General features: G+C 42.0%; 1 pseudogene; it reads left to right on the top strand.

The window, feature by feature from the left end:
• The first annotated feature begins 549 nt into the window (after nt 1-549).
• On the top strand, nt 550-6,188 carry LOC126504009 (zinc finger protein 709-like; annotated as a pseudogene).
• The last annotated feature ends 5,133 nt before the right edge of the window (nt 6,189-11,321 follow it).

Genomic DNA, 11,321 nt, shown 5'->3' with positions numbered 1-11,321 from the left:
AAACTTGCTTTGTAGACCAGGCTGGCCTCAAACTCACAGAGATCCATCTGCCTCTGGCCCCCGAGGGCTGGGATTAATGTGCCACCACCACCTGGCTTTTTTATTTTTAAAGGTACTAATTTTTTATTTACGCTTTTAGAATTGTATACATGTAGACAATACATTTGAACATATTCACACAAACCTCACTCTTTCTCCTAACTTCTCCATCCCTCCATACTCCACTAAACGTTTCGTCTTTTTATTTATTTATTTTTAATCTACTACTAAAATCTACTGTTCGGTTTCTGTTGGTCTTTTATGCATGCTTGCAAGGCCATGCACTACAGCATAGTTGATTTACAGAGGGCCATTCCTTTAAAGCAAACTGACTCTCCCCTGCTAGCAGCCTTTAATTGACGATAGCTCCTCAAATAATGCTGGAATGTTGACTTGCTTGATCTTGTGCAGACAAACACAGGTGCTGTAGTCCTGTCATGCCCAGTAGGCACAGTTTTACAGTCATTCTGCCCCTTCCTCCTCAATGTTCCCTGAGCCTGAGAGAGCGGGATGGAGATAGAGGTGTGTTGCGGATACCCATTCTTGCCTGAGCATTCCATACACGCACAGTTGTTCAGTTCACATTGACCAGTTGTGGGTTCCTGCGGTAAGCCATGTCCACTGCACACAGAAACATCTCTCATGAGACTAAGAGAGTTATTTTGGAAGTGTTAGCACACAGTAAAATAGTAGATTTACTCCTCAGGTCTCTGACCTCTTCAGTTCTTGGTCAGATTTACAGGACCAGATGTGGTTTTCCTCTTGCGGAGTGGGGCTTAAATCCATGCAGAATGCGATCTGTTACCTGTTAGTTGACAACCTATGGCTTCCGGGAGTGAGCATAGTGCCCTGTGGAGGGAACTGGTTTTAGACATTTATTACAGGCATGCAGTGCAGTTAACGGCTTTGGTAAACATTTTACTTTGAGTGTGTTTTAGAAATTTTAGAGGTGAGATGTTGGTGAACTAGACCTTTGTCTAAGAATATGTGCCATAGTTTGATGGTTTCATTATCCAGCGACTTTCTCAAGACAACAACAAAACACAAAGTAACAGAGTGGTGGGCTAGTAAGACTGAACACCTGAGAAGAGGAATCTCAGCTGCGGAATTGGCTCCACCATTTTGACCTGTGCACACGTCTTCAGGGCATTTCCTTGGTTGTTAATTGATGTAGGAGAGCCTGCTCCAATGTGGGTATTGCCATCCCAGATCAAGGGGCCTGACTTGGACAGGGAGGAATGCCCAGCAAGCCAGTGAGCAGTGTTCATCTCTGCTCTCTGTCTCAGTTCTTGCCTGCATGCTGCTTACCTGAGCCTTCTGCCTTGGCTGATTGTGAACTGTAATCCATATAATCACTTTCCTGCACAAGTTGCATTTGGTCATGGTGATACAGCAACAGCAAGTAAAATAGGACACTAAAAAATGGAATTAGTTGTCAGGGGGCCTATTTGGTGTTTGACTAAGGACAAACCAAAGAACCCAGATACATACTTTGTAATACAGAGTATTACAGTCACAGTTAGTGCAATCACAGAACAAGTATTCAGGTTTCTAACCAGTTGTAAGAAGTATTAACCATCTCAGCAGGGACAGGCACTTGCTATGCAACCATGATGGGCAGAAGTCAATCTCTAGAATCCTTGCTAAGATAGGAAGAGAGAACCAAGTCTTACTAGAGCGCTGTGGCATGCTCACACTCACCGTGCTCACACTTGCTCGCTATGCTCATGTTCTCCACACACAATACACCAGATCAAGGTTTTAGAAAGATGTACACATACTGTCTTCTGGGTCTGGAGAGATAGCTTAGGGGTTAAGAGTTCTGACTGCCTTTTCAGAAGTCCTGGGTTCAATTCCCAGCAGCCACATGGTGTCTCACAACCATCTGTAATGAGATCTGGTGCCCTCTTCTTGCCTGCAGGCATACATGCATGCAGAATGCTCTATGCATAATAAATTTTAAAAAATCTTAAAAACAAAAAACAAATACTGTCTACCAAATGAGGTAATGCAGAGTCATAATCTAAAGACTATACTGGGTTCTAACCAGATTGCAATCCTCTGATTACCATGTGAAATTATTGCTAAGATTCCTAGGGAGAACAGGTATTGATATTTTTAAATTGGGGTATAGTTGTCATCAACTATCTGAGAAATCTATCTTACTCTTTGCAGGTATGGGGTGAAGGAATCACTCTAGATCTCATTTCTGAGATACCAGGAGAACTGCTGTGTCCAGCATTTTTCTAAGCACATTTTTTTTTTAAGGACAGCTGGTGGGTAGTAGAAGTCGGAATTTGTGATGAGAGTAGTTAGGAAGATGAGATGCAGAAAGAGAAACTAACAAAATTATCTGCATCAGAGTCCTGATGTCTCTTTCCCAGAAAGCTCCAGTTTACTTGTAGCATTTGTGTTTGGGGAATCTTAGTCTGTATGAGCAGTACAGTGTGATGACCGAGACAACGTAAACACTTGTGGAGCATAGTGTCATGTCAACTTCTTATTAATCCTGTGTGCATCTCCAGGACCATGAGGCTGACTGTCCTGGAAATATATGTGTGTGCTTTTAGGAGCCTGTGACCTTTGAGGATGTGACTGTGAAGTTCACCCGGGATGAGTGGGCTCTGCTGGATCCATCCCAGAAGAAGCTGTACAAAGATGTGATGCAGGAAACCTTGAGGAATCTGGCTTCTATAGGTACCTGAGCATTGCCTTTTCTAGTCCACCACAGGACGAGTGTTTCTAGTTTATCCGTGCTGATGTATGAATTGGATTATGGAAGGGTGATGGGGGTGAATATGTCACTTAAATCATGACTGTACCTGGCATCCAATATTTTCTCTATAATTAATAATTAGTAATTTTTTTCTGGGTCTGCATTTTAGGAAAGAAGTTGGGAAAACAGAAGGTTGTAAAAGAGTATGAAAATCTCTGGAGAACACTAAGGTAATTTGTTTCCAAAGAGATAGCCATATTTCAGAGTGCTGGTACAATAGAACAATTTACTAAGACGTAAAAGATGTATATGATAACCAGCATCAGACCAATTTCATCTCAAGAGAATTTCTCTCAAAATTTGTGTCTTACACATCAGCACTAGAAGTTGTCAAATATTGCAATATTGAAAATGGTACAATGTTGATTTTTTTCTCATAGTTCATATATACAAACTTTATGCCATACCGAGTGTCTTTGTTTGGCTTTGTATCACTGTGCTGAAGACCATGAGCCAAAGCAACATGGGGAGGAAAGGGTTAACTACACCTTGTAGTCCAACAGTCCATGATCAAGAGAAGTCAGGGCATGACCTCAAGCAGGAGCCTATAGGTGTGAACTGAAGTCAGAGGCTGTAGAGGGATTTTATTTACTGTCTTGTTCCTCTTGACTTGCTCAGTTTGGTGTCTTGTATATCATGTGGCCATTAACCCCAGACTGATTCTGCAGGCTGGTGGCTTCCACATCAGTCATCCATTATGAAGAGCTGCACAGGCTTCCTTACATGCCAAATCTGGAGGGGGCACTTTTCTCAACTGAAGCTCACTCAGATTTCTCTACATTTCAGCAAGCTCGCAAAATATTGACCAGTACAATTGACCCCTTGTCAGCTTGACACACAACTTGACACACAAGTGAAACCCTGTTTTGAAACACACACACACACATACACACAATCATGATTTTGATTAACACTACTGCACATCCAAACATCCAAAATGTGCATAAGATTTGGACTGAAATTTGTGTTGAAATGTTACATAAATATTTGATGTTCTCAAAGAGACATACCCCATCAAACATGAATAGCATTGTTTCTATTGTAGCTGCCCTTGATAGTCTTGGAAAGCATGCAGTCCAAACATGTTACAGACTTTTCCCAGCATGAAACCAACATTTCCTTTGTTCAGTCATTAGTGAACCAAGTCTTAGTCCTGTGCTCTCCACCTGTTTTGCAGCAGCCAACTGGAAGAGAAATATTCTAAGTATAAAGAAACTCGCCATTCTGAAAACATCCTCAGCTGTATTCCAGAACCTTCTGTGAACCTGAAATCTTGTCCAGGACTTGCCACACGTGAAAAGCATGTGTGTGAAGAAGGAAGCATTGGCCGTTCATCTCTAGGTGTGCCCCTGAACCATCAGGAAGGACAGAAACCTTGTAAAGACCAGAACTATCGACAGAAATTGTATAAACATAAGGGGTTTAAAGGCAGCTCCAGTTCTCCTCTGTCCCTTCAGACACATAAAAGTGCTCACACTGGAGGGAAGCCTTTAAAAAATAAGAACCGCAAAGGTCTTCCTTGTCCACGATCTGGTCAAAGGAATGAAGAACATGACCATGCAAAAAACTCTCATGTTTGCAAGCAATGTGGGAAAGGCTTCTCCCATCCCCGTACTTTACAAAGGCATGAGAAGATTCACAGTGTTCAGAAGCCCTACGTGTGTGAACAGTGTGGGAGAGGCTTTGCTCGGTTAGGTAACCTTCTAAGACATAAGATGAATCCGAACTGTGAGAAGGCTTTGCTGTGTAATCATTGTGGGAAAACTTTTTCTCGTTCTGCTTGCCTTCGAAGACATGCAAGAATTCACAGTGGTGAGAAACCCTATGAGTGTGAGCAGTGTGGGAAAACTTTTCTTCATTCTGTTTACTTTCAAATTCATAGACGTATTCACACTGGAGAGAAACCCTATGTATGTAAGCAATGTGGGAAAGCCTTCACTGCTTCTCGTTACCTTCATATACATGAACAAAATCACACTGGGGAAAAGCGTTATATATGTAAAGAGTGTGGGAATGCCTTCTCATTTTGGAATCAATTTCAAAAACATAAAGTAACTCACAGTGGTGTGAATCCCTATGTCTGTAATCAATGTGGCAAAAACTTCACTTGTTCCGGTTCTTTAAAAACACATGAGAGAATCCACACTGGCGAGAAGCCCTATGTGTGTAAGCACTGTGGGAAAACTTTTGCTCATTTTGGAAACCATAAAAGGCATGAAAAAATCCACACTTGATAGAGGTCCTACACATGGAAGCCATGTGCGAAGATGCTCAATGAGTACAGTTTCTTTGAATTCCATAATTCCATAATTTCCAGAAGAGAAAACCTGCAAGTGTAAGTCATCTGAGAAGGCTTTTGCTTCTTCTTTCTTCATTTTGAAGCCATTAAAGGAATCAATATGGGAAGAAACCCTGTGTGTGTTTGAAACATGCGAAAGCTTTTAGTTCTGAGAGTTCTCAATAACTTAGTGCAGCAAAATCCTATGAACGTAAGCAGCGTGGGAAAGCCTACAGTTGTTTATTTGAGGCTCCAGAATGTGAGAGAAACCACAACAGCCAAAGACCCTATGAATGTAAGACATTTGGGAGAGGTTATTTGAAGACATCTCATTTGGCACTAACTTGTAGTAGAATTAATAAGTAACACGAGAATGCCTTCTCTTTGTTAGCTCTCACAGAAATCAAACCACAAGAGAGTGCTTATGCTAACATATGGGGAAATATCTAGTCTTAATAGAAGTAATTCTTTTGAGTCAATATAGCTTTTAGTACTAGAAGATCCCTTCAAATACATAGAAGCAAACACACTGGAGAAAAGTTCTTCAAATACATGGAAGCAGACACACTGGAGAAAAGCCTTTTGGAGAAAAGCTACAAGTAACATGATAAAGTCTGTGTACTTTTCATTTTGGAGAAGATGGGAAATAGCTCACGCTGGAGAGAAACCTTATGCGTGCAGTGTGGAAAGCCTTTAGTTCTTAGGGGGCTCTCAAAAGACATTGTAGTAGTCATTTTGGGGATAAAGCCTTAATTTATAAGGAATTTTAGAAATCTTTGTTATACCAAGGTTTTTATAGACATGAACGAACTCATCAAAGGAACCCTAAAGCACAAAATTTGTAAAGTCTCCATTTTCACACCGGTAGCACTGAATGTATTGAAAGAATTCCTGACATTGGAAAGTGTGTGGGAACATTTCTTGATTTAACTCAAAAATTAAGAGATATCAAGGTTTTTAAAACAAGTTTCATTCAAAGAGATATTTGGGGGGGGGAAGCTGGAGAGATGGCTTAGCAGTTAAGAGCATTACCTGCTCTTCCAAAGGTCCTGAGTTCAATTCCCAGAAACCACATGGTGGCTCACAACCATCTGTAAAGAGGTCTAGTGCCCTCTTCTGGCCAGCAGACATAAACACAGACAGAATATTGTATACATAATAAATAAATATTAAAAAAGAGATATTTGGCTGGGTGGTGGTGGTGCATGCCTTTAATTCCAGCACTTGGGAGGCAGAGACAGGCAGATCTCTGTGGGTTCGAGATCTCAGCCTGGTTTACAGATGGAGCTCAAGGACAGGCTCCAAAACTACAGAGAAACTCTGTCTTCAAAAAAAAAAAAAAAAGAGAGTGGGGGTTTGATTTAATCAGACAATGTCACCCACTGAGTCTGTGTGCCCTTCCTCCTTTCTTTCTGGGGGTGTTCATTCGTGTGACTGATGCCTGATGAGGCCAGAAGAGGTCATTAGACCTCCCACTCCAGAACTGGATTACAGATGGTTTTGAGCCTTCATGTTGGGGTGCCAGGAATTAAGCCCAGGTCCTCTAAAACTGCAGCCTTTGTTCCTAACTTCGAGCAATCTCTCCAGCATCTCCTTCTGTTTCTTTGAAGCAGTCTCTGGCTAGGAAACCATTGCTAGCTACCTTGATACTTATCATATAGCCCAGGGTGTCCTTAAGCTCACTACAACCCTCCTGTCTTCTTCTATCATGACATGTTTAAGTAGTATTTTAACAGGAAATATATAGTACTTGTTAAAAGCAATATACAGAAAAAATGTGTTGTTCTTCACTTGCACATTCCGTCATTTTAAACAAATACTTTTTCTCTTTATCCTTGTCTAGTCTACTCAGGAAAACATGTAAATGCGATCACCTGTTGCTCCACTCTAATATTATATTTAGATTTTTAAATTTTGATGATTTTTTCGATAATAAATTTTTTCATATATTATATTCTGATCATGTTTTCCTCTCCTCTTCTCTTCCTAGATCATCTCTTTATCCAGCATCTCACCTCCCCTCTCCCTCTGTTTAGAAAACAAGCAACTGAAAAAAAACCAGAATATAACAAAACAAACAAAAAAGTAAAGAAATGCATACATGAGTAGACACACACAGACCCAAACAATATGCATCAAAACCTAAAATTTAAAGACATACAATAGAAGCAAAAGACCAGTAAAATAAAAATTATCCTAAATGCCAAGTGGTGGTGGCGCACGCCTTTAATCCCAGCACTCGGGAGGCAGAGGCAGGTGGGATCTCTGTGAGTTCGAGGCCAGCCTGGTCTACAGAGTGAGTTCCAGGACAGGCACCAAAACTACAGGTGAAACACTGGGGGGGGGGGGGGGATAAGTGTGGTTCATGTACTGTGAGGACCTGACTTTGCAAACTCTATTTTAAAGAAGGGGCTTCATCTTAAGCCATATAATGAGCTGTGGGTGGGCGATCTCAGCGCCAGAAATGTGCTGCCATCGCAGAAATTTGAGCAGATACCCTAAAAATGGCCAATAAAGAAGATAGGGAGCAGGGCCATAAAAGTTAACAAGGTCCAGATGTTCTTGGGAGGCATCCTGTCCTTGAAGATACCTTGTCAGTTATTAACAGTTCTTTGTTAGTTTATTGTGCTCAAAAACTGACCAATGGTTTCAGAAACCACCTTACCCTATGCCCTTCTTACCCAATCCCAAGACCACAGGATATGGACTCACCTGATTACAGCCGCTGGCTGGCCTGCACCTATGTAGGTAGAGGAGGCTGGCACTGAACTCACAGGGCTGCCTGGCTCTCCCTCCCAAGTGCTGGGGTGAAAGATGTGCACAGCCACACCTGGCCCTTGTATCCCAGTTTGAATCACTGACACGAACCAGCAGATCACACATTGGCAGTTCACACAGTGACAGGCAGCTCAGGTCACAGAATGGCTAGGAAATGGTTAAGAGGCTGCAGGGACCAGAGTCTGTGCTGAAGTCCCAGGTGGGGAGCTGAGGGAGGCCTAAGGGGAAGTCTGGAGGGACCAGAATTCTCAGCCATGCAGGTGTGGAGGGGTCAATTGCCTACTTGGGGGGGGGGCAGCATGCTGTGGGATGGGGAGTTGGAAGTGGGCTGAGTGGCCATGAAGAAACTGCTGGAGCAAGGTTGGGGTGGGGGACATGGTTAGCAAGGAGTTGAGAAGTTTCCTGGCCTTTGACAGCTGACCCTGTTCTGACTCACCCCTGCCACACTTTGGTGTTTTACAGTCTCAGGTTAGGGGGTTCCATCTGTTGTGGCTCAAAAGGGGCCGTGTCTGGCGTTCTGGTATGATTTGGTATATTTTCCGGTATTGTTACTTATTGGTGTAGTTAATGTCTCTTGGCATGCTGGCAGATAGTGGGTGTTTGCTTAGGTAAACAAGCTGTTCTTCTGTAAGGCCCCTCTTTCTGGGCCCTGATACTCTGTGTGTCACAAATCAGGTCAAGATTGCAGGCTCTGTCACTAAGGTGTTGTTCAGCATAGCAGTAACCAAGAGCAGTCCCCTCCCACTTCCCTCCTTGTCTCTAGGAGAGTCACAGATTCAAGGGCTGTTTCCTCTAATTCTGTGATCTGTGCCCTTGGGCCCAGAATTCTTAGGACTGGGAATAAATCTCTAACTTTCCCAGTGTTTCTGCATTGCCAGACTCACTGAAAAGGGATGGGTGAGTGGACTTGGCCTCTGTCATAATTGTCACTGTCCTTGGAGTCTTTCCAACTCTTGTTTTAAAAAGCAAGTTTGTGATGGAGCTAGGCCATGATGACATGTGGAAGGAGAGAGTTGCAGTAAGGAGTAGGCCCCAGTGGTAGGTCTACAGTTTGGCTGAAGAGGGCTGTTCTCTGTTAGGGAGTAGAAAACAGAGCTAAATATGGGTAAACAGAAGGAAAGAGAAGGTGGGAACCTGGGAAAATGAGGTGGAAAGTTAAAAGCATAGAGTCCATGTGTTAAATCTATCACTGTCTTAGAATATAGAGGATCCACGGCCTCACAGAACCACCCAAGATTGGGCTTAGAGTTGTTGTGTATGACAGAGTTTTTCTGAGAATCACAACAAAACACACATCTACTCACCCCAGAAAGTAGCTTAGAATAGTTCAAAATATTATTGAACCAGAGTCCATTGGTGAACTAATGTGTGTTTATTTGAGGGGTACTTACAGAATTATGGAGGGTGCTTACAAACAGCAGATACAACTCAAAAGCAGTTAAGTCAGCAGAAAGCCTGTCCCAGCATGGGCAAAGACTCCTGGCCCCTTGATCTCTTTTACTCAACTTCTATGCAGCCACACTGCCAACATCTCTTCCAACACTTTGATTGGACAGAGTTGACACCCCCAGAAGCTGTTTACTCCCTTTTACTCTGTTGGTAGGGGTGCTCAATAGTCTTCCAAATTTCTGTACTTTTTAAAATTCTCGTGTCTTTTTTCTTTTAAGATTCATTCATTTTATTTTCTGTGGTTGGGTTTTGCTTGCATATCTATGTGTACCACATGTGTTCCTGGTGTCCAGGGATGTCAGAAGATGGTATTGGGTACCCTAAAAGTGGCATTACAGATGGTTGTAAATCATCATGTCCGTACTGGGCATTGAATCGGGGTTCTCCACAAAAGCAGGAAGTGCTCTTAGCCTCTGGGTGATCTCTCCACTCAGCCACCCCCAAAATTTCCATTCTTTCTGTATATGTGACCTTTTGTTTACTTTCTTGGAGCAAACATTTCAATTTGGAAGAATGTGCCACCAGGAGATTTTTTTTAAATAATAAAGATGTTTTGACTATCATAGCATCAACACTATGACAAGAACCAATGTAATACTAATCAAAAGATGCTACTATAGCCAGCCGACGGTGGCACAAGCCTTTAGTGAGGGCATTTGGGAAGCAGAGGCAGGTGGGTCTCTGTGAGTGCAGGCTAACCGGGTCTACAGAGTGAATTCCAGGACAATCAGAGTTCTGTTACACAAAGAAACCCTGTCATGAAAAAACAAACAAACAAACAAACAAACAAAAAGATGCCACCGCCTTCTGTTTCAGTTTTATTTTCATTTCTGTTGTTTGTTGTTTGAGACAGCATTTCTCTTAGTCCTGGCTGACCTGGAACTTGTCAATAGACCAGTCTGGCCTCGAACTCAGAGATCCTCCTGCTTCTGTCTCATGAGTGCTGGGATTAAAGGTGAGTGCTACGTTTGGCCATCTGTATTGAATTTCATAATGTGAAGACCACATCAATTTCCAACGTGAACCCAAGGACATGAGACCCTTTTTTTGTTTCTCTGGAGGTGGAACATTATGATTTTGAAGTTTTATTTACTAGCTTTGGAGAGATAACTAAGCATTTCGGAATTCATACTGCTCTTACAGAGGACCAAGGCTCTTTTCCCCATTTCCACGTCAGGTGACTCACAGATGCTTGTAAATCCAGGTTACTCTTCTGGCCTCTGAGTACACTACACTCGTGTGCCCACACAGTAGAAATGAAATGAAACTCTTTAAAACAGAAAAGAAGTATGCCTCTTGTCAATGCTGTTTCTCCAATTAGCCTAGCATAACAGCTGGTGGCCAAGCTTAGCCACAATCAGAAAGTTTTGTCTTAAAATTTTAATTATGTTGTAAAGTACAAGGCCTTTGAACTGATTTCAGAGTTGTAATTTCTGTGAGGACTCACTATTCTTTGTCTAGCTATTTTGATCTATAATTTTTAGTCTTTAAAAATGTATGTAAAGCCAGAGGTGTTGGAGTTCCTGGAGGTACTGAGATACAGGCAGTAGATCGCCATGCAATGTAGGTGCTGAGATTTGAACTAAGGTCCTCTGCGAGGGCAGCGAATGCTATTGAACCATCTCTGCAGCTGAGGCTCACTCATCTTATGAGAGGATTTGGCATTGTGCTTACAATCTAAAGATATGAGCACTGGTAGACAATATTTATGTACACATACGTCCCATAAAGATAACTCTCAAAGCTTTTATGATTAAGTAAAATTTTAAAGTATTTTAAGTAAGATACTTTTACTTAGAGTATAATTTGTCAGTATTAATGCTAGCCTGTTAATTGATTGTTTTATAGTCTTAATAAATTTTAATCTGAAGTGTGTATGGTTGAGTTTTATTTTTTAAATTGTTTTTATTGAGCTATATAGTTTCCTCCATCCCCTCTCTCACTTTTCCCTCCCCTTCCAATCTCTCCCCTAATCCCCAGGATCCCCACGCTCCCAATTTA

This window comes from Alexandromys fortis, unplaced genomic scaffold, assembly GCF_014885135.2.
Source record: "Alexandromys fortis isolate MF-2015 unplaced genomic scaffold, M_Fortis_MF-2015_v1.1 scaffold_42, whole genome shotgun sequence".
NCBI classification, from domain to species: Eukaryota; Metazoa; Chordata; class Mammalia; order Rodentia; family Cricetidae; genus Alexandromys; species Alexandromys fortis.
This window is presented reverse-complemented; position numbering and strand designations above follow the sequence as displayed.